Raw genomic sequence first — 11,372 nt, 5'->3', positions numbered from 1 at the left:
TTAAGTCATTGAAAGCTATTGGCCCAGACGGTGTAACCATGTTGATGCTGATAAAATTGGATGAACCGAGAGTTGAGTGCCTTACAAAAGTCCTCAATTTGTCTATGTCAACCCTAATAATACCCGAGGTCTAGAAATTGGGTAGGGTTGTTCCCTTGCAGAAGCCAGGGAAAAGTGCACACCAGGGAGAATTTTACAGGCCTATCTCCCTTTTGTCACCAATTGCCAAGACACTTGGGGCAGATCATCAATATGGATTCCGTCTAAAGCACAGTACAGCAACAACTTTAACCGCCATCACCACACAAGTTTGCCACGGCCTTAATCAGGCCCGACCATGTCAACGAACGGCCCTTCTGGCACTTGACCTACCAAAAGCGTTTGATACGGTCAATCACGCTATTCTCTTCAGAGACACTTTTATATATGATCACACCGACAACACCAAGATATGGCTAGTATACTACATGTGTGGACGACAGTTCGTGGAGTTTAGGAACCAGAGATCCAAGTCTCGTAGAAACAGGGAGTACCCCAAGGTGGAGACCTTTCTCCGATCCTGTTTAATTTCTATATGTCTAAACGCTTACGCCGATGTCTGCTCGATATTGGCCACGGGCAGATTTGTGCGTGTTTAACGTGAGCGCCTACCTTGACGGTGCTCTTAACACCGGAATACAATGCGTCGACCAACGCCCCCTACACAACCCGTACAATAACGACGGGAGGTGTAGTAGTACCACGGCCAAGGTATGTCGAAGTGTCGAATCCAAAGCCGAGACTTTGTTTTTACTCACAGTGACACACTCTGGTAATTCTGATTTGAACAGAGTTTATTCTGAACATATCTGGACAAGGCAGGGAAATTCAATGGTATCATTTGTATATGATACCTTTCATCCATCATCATACAACCCAGCACACTTCTCATTCATCCGACACATTTATAAGAAAAACATACGACACATTTATTCTAGGTAAACGGGTGGGTGAGGCCCGCATATTCCACATTCATCCCGGTTCCATATACAATTAACACCAACTCATTTCCAACGCTTAGTCCCACAGTCACTCCTCTGTGGGGTGTCTGTTGTTTCATTTAACCGCCACTTACTCTTCCCGCGAATTTGGGTTTAAACCACAGCCATTACGTGGATCCCGAAGGAACCAGCCAGGACATAGTCCTGCGGTCAACTGGCACCCGTAGTACCAGATTATGTGGTTCTCTGGTTAGACATCTTTCCAGTTTATGCAAGGACTAGGTAGTAAATTGTAAACACCAATTTATAGTCCCGGCCGACTAGAGGTATTTGTAGCACCTATCTACCCCCGGGATTGCAGTACACCAAGATGAAATCTGTCATCAAGGAAACATGCCCGGGGGGGGGCACGGGCACGAATGTCGAGAGTTTAACGTGAACACCGGCCTTGACGGCCTAATTTCACGTTGGTCTTTTTCATCCACTGGGTAGACTAGAGACGGTCTACCACGCGCCCCTGAATTCTTCAATGTACATGGCTGAGCCGGTCCATGTACAAGCACTTTGTTAAAGAACTCGAGCTATCTAATCTCTTGCCATAGTAGCCCCGTTGCGGAATGACAGGCAGCATGGGCTCAATCCCAATGCAAACCCCGACAAGGAAAAAGCAATCACTGGTCTAAAGTCAATAGAAGGGGGTGACTAGTCCCAACATCAGGTAAAATCAATCTTCCGGTAAGCCGGAAGGTGACCACCCTTATGATGTCATGAAAGATTGCATTATTCAAAATGCAATCCCCATCATCTAATGACCCATTCCAGTGCATTCCTTAACCTCTTTAAACCCGCGCAACCACACTGCTGAGATGGACCTGTTGGTTTGGCAACAGCACCTAGAGACATATTTGGTAGTCCGAAATACCCAACAAAATGGATCAGGCAGGATTCCTCTTTTATGAACCGATCAATGTAACAAAGGAAATAGGAATTTCCAAAGTCAATTAATTCCAATAATTGTCCCGACAAATTAATCGCGTAGCATGTATCAATATATCCTGTTGAGATGGCAACAGCACCGAAGAACTTCCCCGAAGCGTAAAAAGGCATACTAAATCAGTACTAATCAACAATATATGAAGACTTTCCCGATCTTTCACCAATTTCCGCATCAGTTCCATTCCCATGATCATAAAGATCGCTCTATCGGATGACAGGCAACCATTGAATACCAACCTGACAATTCCCCAGCCTATACCGGCGTCCCACTACGCGACCGGTAAGAAATACCGATCAGGTTTAGGAATCCAGCATATGCTGCTTTGTACACAGACCTGTTCGAAAAGAGAATTATTCAACCCATTAGGTATAGGATATATCAGTCCTTAAACCAACATTCTCTCCCCACGATTTGGGTTTCAACCACAGCCACTACGTGGATCCCGAAGGAACCTCAACCAATAGACCGGTCAGGACTAGGTCCTGTGGGCAACCGGCCACCCGTAGTGCCAGATTATATGGTGCTCTGGTTAGACCCCATGCCAAATCATTCCGAGGCGAAGCCAAGGATACATTTGACATCACCAGTTTATAGTCCCGGCAGACTAGAGATACTGGTAGCATCTCTTTACCCCGGGATTGCAATACACCATGATGGACATTTCATCATGGAAACATGCCCCGGGGGGAACGGCCACGGGCAATAGTATTTATGACCTTTGCGGTTTGATAAACAATTACCTATATGATCTTTCCAGCTTCTTCTATTAGAGGAATTTAAAAATGTCGCCAACCAAATCCTCAGCAACTCTCTTTACCACTTTGACAAAGGATGTGACAGTTGATGCTAAAAAAAATTCCGACAGTAAATCACCCCAAAATACTTGGTGTCACATTCGTTAGTCTCCTTATGTCCTCCGCGGTCAGTGGTAAACTACGCAGCGCCAGTGTGGACTCCTAGAGTAAGCGACACACAATAGATAAAACACCAAAGCTGTCAAAACGCAGCCCTCAGAACAGTAACAGGCTGCATTCAAATGACGTCTGAAGAACACCTGCATGACGAGACGCATCTTCGTCTCGTTTCAGTCATGTAACTTAACATAATGGCAAAGCAGTTCCTACTGGGTTGTCATCGGAGGGCCAGCCGAACCACCATCTAACGGAGTTATGTAACGTTATTGATAGACTTCATCATGTAGCGTGCATCTGGATTGAAGCTATATGTAATTTTTTACCTATGTTTATTTTATCCATCAGAGCGTTGGTAGCTGCAAGACGCTGCTTAGTGTTCTGTTTTTAGGATTTGACTCCTCAACGTTACCAGTAACAGCCCTTCCAATCAACAACTGCCTTACCTTTGTTCTTGGTAACACTAGCCATGTAATTCTGGTCGATAACTTTTACAAATAACGTTCCAAGGGTTCTTCTTTCTTGTGAAAGACATCCCATTTTCCACGGCCAGTTCAATATTTTGGCTTCCAAGAATTATCAATATATATATGCTCATTAGCCAGTTTACTGCGCCATCCTTTTATGTAGACATCGGTATTTAGGAGCACCGGAAGATGCCTTTTCTTAACCACATCACGCTCATGCTGAACTCGCAGCTCGTGCTGCATGGTCCACTATCTTATTGTTGACCAGATCTTCTGATGTATTACCGGCATCAGAGATCGTCCGGGTGTCTTCTCTTGGTAACATTGGCGTAAGATAGCGGTTCCTATTCTTTTCCACAATCTAGCTTCTCCTTCCTTATTTTTCGGTTCTTTTGAGATGCCCTTACCTCACCCTAATTCGCAGGATTCTGACTTAAGGTTCCTTTGAGTGAATGGCTTGGCTTCGACTATATACACTATGCAACAAATTTCGGGTCTTCGAATCTTTCCCGAACAAGACCAACGGAAGATGAAAGTAGAGAATTAATAGACCCAATTCCCCAAAGGGTTTTAAAAAGTTAGCTCGTATTGTTAATTTATAGGCATTTTAAACTTACGTTTCTTTCAGTAAAATTTTCTCATATGTAATATCAAAAAATGTTGAGCCTGATCCTCTCTGATTTTGATGAAATTCGGTACACACATTCTTTTCTTACATACAAAAATGTTAAGTTCTCCAAAATTTCCAAATTCGTTACGATTATGATTTTATCGAGGTTCAAAGTTCATATTTCTAATAGTTTTTCTAAAAATGATTAAATTTGATATTGTATATATTCTAACATATTTATCCTATTTTAATCATTTTAGACTTTAATTAATGCCTATATGTAGTAGTTTGACAATACTTTATTTAAAAATTTTATGGTTTTAAAATAAGGATAATTATATCAAAAAATGTCCTTGAGTCAAGGATATCTTAAAAACGGTATCTCCCATTTTCATTATTTCTTTACTAAAATTTGTTTATAATATTAACAACAACATATAAAAAATCAGAGTTAGACCATGAAGGGATCCATAGAAAATCTAATTATAATAAACTAATCCATTTTACTTCCGTACAAATTTTAAAATTTTTAATTTTATTTTTGATAAATCAAATAAAATTTGCACATTTCTAGTAGAGTATTTACTATCAGCTATTAAAATAGAAAGGAAATTAAAGCCCGCAAAGTATAAACATTAATAAATTTAAATATCTAAGACCTTAAGCAATTGGAGTAATTTATATATTGACTTATTTCATTGGATTACATACCTATAAAATATATATATGGGAACATTTTTCACAAAATTGCAAAACTTTAAACGCCTATAAATTAAAAACTTTAGCTAACTTTTTCAAACCCTTTGGGGATTTTAGTCTACTGATGGTCTACTTTCATTTCCCGTTGGTCTCATTCGGGAAAGATTTTCTTGTTGCACAGTGATATTAGAATACGGGGAACTCTTTTTATTCTTAGTCTTATATATTGAGAGAGAATCCGATTCGCAATGATGGTGTTGTTATTATCATCCGAGGATTCAGCCAAAGGTAAAGGCTGAGATAGCTTAGAGCTCTCTCCGAGTACATTATTCTCTTTCACCCTTATGTTTTTACCATTGCCATTCACGGAGGCCAAGATACCCACCTACATAGTAGTCTTTTGGAGGGTGACGACGACACATGATTCGCTAGCAGATCCACACTTGCCGCCGGTACTGTGTTATTTAGGCCCTGTACCGTAGGTTTAGGTAAGAAGGGCAGCCACTCAATCTCATCGCAACAGTTGCGGTCCCGTTGTGTTACCCTAGTGGTCGTAAAGCCCAGAGAAGTTAGGGTATTGTATCCTCTTCCACCTCATTATTAGAACTCCTATAGTAGTCGTTATATTCGAGATCCATTCTTCTGGCGTGATTGCCAATAGTACAGTTTCCCATTATGACTGATACCAGCATTCTTATCTGTTCCCTGTGAAAGCTTAATAATAAGCTTGACCTGGGAGCTTTGTATAGAGGCCAAATTGACCTTGAAGTGAGACAGGTGGTTTAACTGAACCATCTGATTTGAGGCATTTAATATTACATAAATGTCTGAACCAGTGACTTACAGTTTGTAAGGGAGATACCAATAAATGCGTCGATTTTATCTTCCCCTCTCATTGCACCATTCCTGGCAAGTTCGTCAGCTATACAGTTTCTCTGACAATTACTATATCCAGGGACCCAGAATGTCTCGCTATCTTATTCAGAGATACCCGGCATTCTTCGGTTAACCTAGATGATCGCAGCTTTTCTGTCCGTATATATACATTATCAACGCAACGTTGTCAACATAGCAACAATTCGTTGCCGAAATCTAAATTTTATACACATCCGTTGTCTAATTGACAAACAATCCGTTGTCAATAGTGAGCTTACCACGTTTGTTAACATTTAGACAACGGATGTGTATAAAATTTTGATTTCGACAACGAATTGTTGCAATGTCAACATTACATGTTGTCGTACGTATGTATATACTGCATATACATAAACTGTTTGGTGTGGGGGCTACCAAAATACTTATAGAATTGGATAAACGCAGTCTAAGGATTCTGATAGGGATGCTAACGGGGCATTGCTCAGTTAGGGGCTTTGTCAGTAAGTGGGACAGTAATATACCGGACTATTGCAGGTTATGCACAGATGGGGAAGAAGTAGAGACGATCAAGCATATAATTGTGGTTTTGCTGGATATGTCTATGATCATATGTAAGTCCTTACTAGACTACTTAAAAGTAATGTAAATGCTATGATATAGTCATTAAAAAGTAAATTGTTGAGTAATGCACGTAATTTAAACAAATAGATATCTACTGTTTAAAATATCTAGTAGGTATCTTTACCTCTTTGGTAAGTATATTGTATTTCAAATTTGAAATTACGGGCATAAATACACGATATATGTACATTTGGCGACAAAACAACAGAAACTTGTTTCATTCTTTCACAAACAGACTCAAAACTCTAAACTTTATTAAAGTTTCAATTTCAATAACCTATAAAAGGCGATTTTTTGGCACTTCTTCGTTCTTCAAAAGGTACCTTTTGAATTTTCTTTAATATAGAACATGAAATTAAGAATGTAGGACCCGGGATAAGTGATAAGGATTTTTAGGTACTTTTTCGTTCTTCAAAAGGTTATTTTTGAATTGTCTTTAATATTGAACCTAGAAACATGAAATTAAGAAGTGATAACTTATAAAAGGAGAAACATGAAATTAAGAATGTAGGGCTCGGAGTAAGTGAGAAAATTTAAAAGGCGATTTTTTGGTACTTTTTCATTCTTCAAAAGGTGCTTTTTGGATTTTTTTTAATATTTTACAATATATCCTAAAAACATTAAACTAAGCATGTTGGGCCCGGAGTAGATGATAACCTATAAAAGGGATTTCTTTGGTACTTTTTGAATTTTCTATAATATTGAACCTAACATTCACCTTCGTGAGAAGGGTATATGTATATAAGTTTGTCATTCCATTTGTAATTTCCGCAATATAATTTTCCGACCCTATAAAGTATATACATATAGGGTGGTTTTAAAAAATCGATGACGGATTTCTTTAGGAGGCACCCCACTAAAATGTTTCATTTTGTTAGATTTTAAGATTGCCAAAGTTTGAGCACTATTGAAAGATGCTAACACGTGCAACTTGATCCCCAAAAATTTTAAAATCTAAATTTGTTTGGCGAGTTTTCCGACCCATATCTCTAGACCGGTTTAACATATTTGTCCGTGTAATACATCAAATTGAAGCCGATACTATTTATAATATTTTATGTGCAAAAATACGTAAGTAGCACAATGAGACTGTTCAAGTTTGCCAATCTAAATGGCCGCTCAGATTTACAAGCGTTGTGCAAATCAATTCTCATATAATTCAATTGCGAGAATGGAAACATGCACAAATCGCACAGTTTGCGAGGGTTTTGAACGTTTAAATGAAGACACTTAATATCTTTTTCATTTTATTCTTATTTAGATTTATTCAAGTGACTGACATAATGTGGTTTTTGTTGCTTGTCCTATATATGTAAGTAATTGGTTATAATCTGCTATGAGCTAGCTTGACTCCTCGCTCTGCCATGTCGTTCCAGAAATTCGGTGTTAATATTAAATCTCTTGAACAACAGATAAGTCTCACTTGTAATTAAGGCTGGGAGACCTTTTTCTAAGAATTTCGGCAGTTTTTCGTTTTTTTAGTTTGGGTCGCATATTTCTAGAGCACTTCTTATTTTCTTCTGCTTGATTTGTTAAGATTTTTGTCGCCATTTGGCTCCTTACGGTGTTTTGCACTGCCGGGTCAAACAATGCCAGGGCAACAAGTTTACTACAAGTGATTTATCATTTTGTTAATCCCTTTTTTCTAAAATATTTTTGTCTATGCTTTCGTATTTCAATAGATTTTCAATGAAGTCTAGGTATTGTTTTGCCCCTAAACACGTTCTGGGGCGTTGAACCTGACTTTACAGTAGTCTCTTGGGAAGTCAGCATAAACTGGACACGGAAGAGTTGTATTTTCAGACAGTAAATAGGTTTTGTCATCCATCGACCATGGTGTAGTGGACCTAACATCTGCTCAAAGAGATAGCACGCTTAATTGAGTATTTGATGCAGTTGTAGCGAAGCACATAACCACGACCGACTGGAGACCCCATTCCTCTAGATATTCGTACACTGATAGGGCTTTTTCCTCCCTTGTTCTTTAGTCCCATGTGATACAAGATACCTGGTAGTAGTTTTTCATTCCAGTGCCCGCAATATACCAATACAGTTTGGTTTTACCTGCTTGGGGTCGCAGTGACATTGTTGTGGGTCTGAAATTAACAGTATACCATAGCAAATATATTGCAATGAAATGAGATTCCAAAGTTAAAGTATTTGTCCATAATAAGCAATAATAATATAAATAACGCATCTTCGCTCTCAGGGGTACTTGGTCACGTTTTTAGGGACATAAGCTTTTTTATTCGGTTTCAGTACTAGTTGCGGATTTATTGCGTAGAATATAAAATATAAACAGTATGGCCTGTAATTTGATGTATGACTCGGGCAAATAGCTTTAGTAGTTACAGAGAGCCAAAATATGGAGATTTTTAAAACTTTGAGGCCCCGGAGGCACGGTTTAACATCTTCCAATTGTGCTCAAACTTTGGCAATCCTAAAATCTGACAGAGAGAAACATTTAAAATTCAGACATTTTTTTACTCTATGAGATAAAAATCAACCTAGTATATTTATTCTGAATTATTATAGATGGCGGAATCGATTAAGCCATGTCCGCCTGTCTGTTTAAATCAATTTTCTGAAGATACCAGATATCTACGGGATCCAAATATTCAATAATTCTATCAGACATGCTTTCGAGAAATTCGAATTGAACAAAATAAAATAACACTTTTTTTTATATTTTTTTATTAAGAAAAATAAGTAATTTTTATTCAAAAAATTTGTATAAAGCACAAGAGTGTTTCATGTTTAACTTTTTTAAATATTTTCGTTTTTATTTGTAAAAATATATATGTATAAAAATGGAAGCATAGTTCGTTTTTTTTTTGTGTTTTTTGTTTTGTATTTAAATAGCATAGTAACTGGCTTAACTGGCATTTACTATGTAAAAAATAAGAATAATAATAATAATTAAGAATTATTATAATAAAAAAAATAAAAGGGGGAAGACACTAAATCCATTTAAATAATTAAAAATAATTTGTAAAAATAAAAACAAAATATTCAATTAAACCAATCAAATCAAATTAAATTACATATAAATAGTTAATAATAATAAAAAATTAAATAAAATATAATAAAATAAAACATTATTAAGGCACTTGAGAATTTTTCAATGACAATTGGATTTTACTTTCTTACTTATTTCAATTGTTTTTTTTTTTTTGTTTTTTTTATATATTTTTTTAATTAAATAATACAAGAAAAAATAATAAATATTACTACTAATGTAAATATGTAATAATAATAAGAGAAAAAAAGAAATGTTTGTGTAGTAAGTAATAGCAGATGTAATTGAGAGAAAAAAAGTAAACATAAAAACTTTTTCATAGTTTATTATAATTTCAATGTAAGTAAACAAATTAAAGTTATTCTCATGTTCTTTTCAGTAATTCCTTGAATTTTAAATAAAATAAAAAAATAATTGCCTATACAGGATATACAATGTGCACACAACATACCAACTACAGTATGTTTGTATAATCATCATATAATTGTATAGTTTTTATATATTTATAAATAAAAATAAAATAAAAAAAATTAAATAATTGCCATTGTATTATATTCTACATTTTTATGTTTGTATATAAATATTTATAAATGTATGTTGTTTGTATGTATATATTAAGTTTAGTATAAAAAATAAAATTATGTTTTCTTTAACGAGTTATAATCAATAATTTAATTATGTTTAGCAAATAATTTAAAATATAAATTAAGAGTTGGTTTTGTTTTAAGATTTCACATTATTTTCAATTTCTTTCATTTGTTTAAGTTGTTTTTTATTTATTTATTTATTGTTTTGTTTATTTAAATATAATTTTATACACATTTACATTGAATTAAATTTATATAACTTAAATATTTATAAAAGATCTGCACGCACCTAAATAAATCTCGTTTCTAACATGTCAAATTTGTTTTTAATTAAATTATCAAGTCATTGTTGCAATATTTTATTTATATGTTTAATAAGCATAAAAAACTCTAATAGATAATAATTAAATTGTATTTGAATTGTTGTAACATGTTGTCTCAGAGGTATTTTATAGAAACAATATATTTATATAAATCAAATTTATATATATTATTAATCTATAACAAATATGCTTTTCTCAAAAACAATACATTTTACACATAAGAGATTGAAAATTATACTTCATTTACCAGGCACAAATGGTGGAAAATAAAATAAGTCGCCATTTTTTAAACAATAGACAAAGGTATCGTCTGATTTTAGAAAATAGTTTTTACAAAATGTTTAACCAAACTTTAATAGAAATAAAATATCCAATTTTTTATTACTATTTAAATTAATTGGGCAATTGTTAAAGCTTTTAAAAATAACTATTATTCATAAACAATTAATTTTTTTTTTAATTTCTTAGACGACTGTTATAAGTAAATGAAATAAACATTTATGTGTTGAATGATGTATTTGTAACAACATATTTTAAGGTGTTTTTGTCTTTAAATGTCTTTTGTTTTTTACTAATTTTGTTTAAATTGTATAATTAAATTATTAAAATAAATAAAATATTAATTTTAATAAATGCAAAATAATAAAAAAATTAAAGTGTTTTTTACATCAATTAGATTATAAAGCAACCCAGCCAAAAAATACAATAAGAATAATAATTTACATAGTTTTTTTGTTTGTTTTTAAATAAAATAAAAAATAAAATTTTCAAATAGTTTTTTTCGAAATGTCGCATCCATTTATAAATGGATAGTAATAGTAATAAAAATAAAAATTAAATAATATACATATAATAATAATAAAGGTTTACATATAGTATGTATAATAATAATAAAAATATAAATATTAATAATAGTTTTTTGTTGTTTTAAATCTGGTTTTGTGTATGTAGTTTTTTTTTGTTGTTTTTAAATAAAGTTATTTATAAAATATAATATAATTATTTATTTTTAAAAATGTCTTTAGTTTCATTTCCTTTTAAATTTGTTTATATAAAAAATATATATAAAAAGGTGTTTTTTGTTTAATTTAAATAATTTAGTATTTTTGTAATTGTTTTGTTGTCTTTAAATAAATGTTTGTTTGTAAGTATATTAGGTAGAATAACAATTAAATAGATAGAAAAGAAATATACGTACATACACTTGGTGGTATGTATTTATACATAGAAAGATATATGATAAAATATAATGATAAAGAGAAAAAACTAGAATTTTATTTTG

The sequence above is a fragment of the Lucilia sericata genome, unplaced genomic scaffold (genome assembly GCF_015586225.1).
Source record: "Lucilia sericata isolate MDLA Ls3-8-SP2 unplaced genomic scaffold, ASM1558622v1 Contig000031F_arrow, whole genome shotgun sequence".
Lineage (NCBI taxonomy): Eukaryota > Metazoa > Arthropoda > Insecta > Diptera > Calliphoridae > Lucilia > Lucilia sericata.
Note: the sequence above shows the minus strand (reverse complement) of the source record.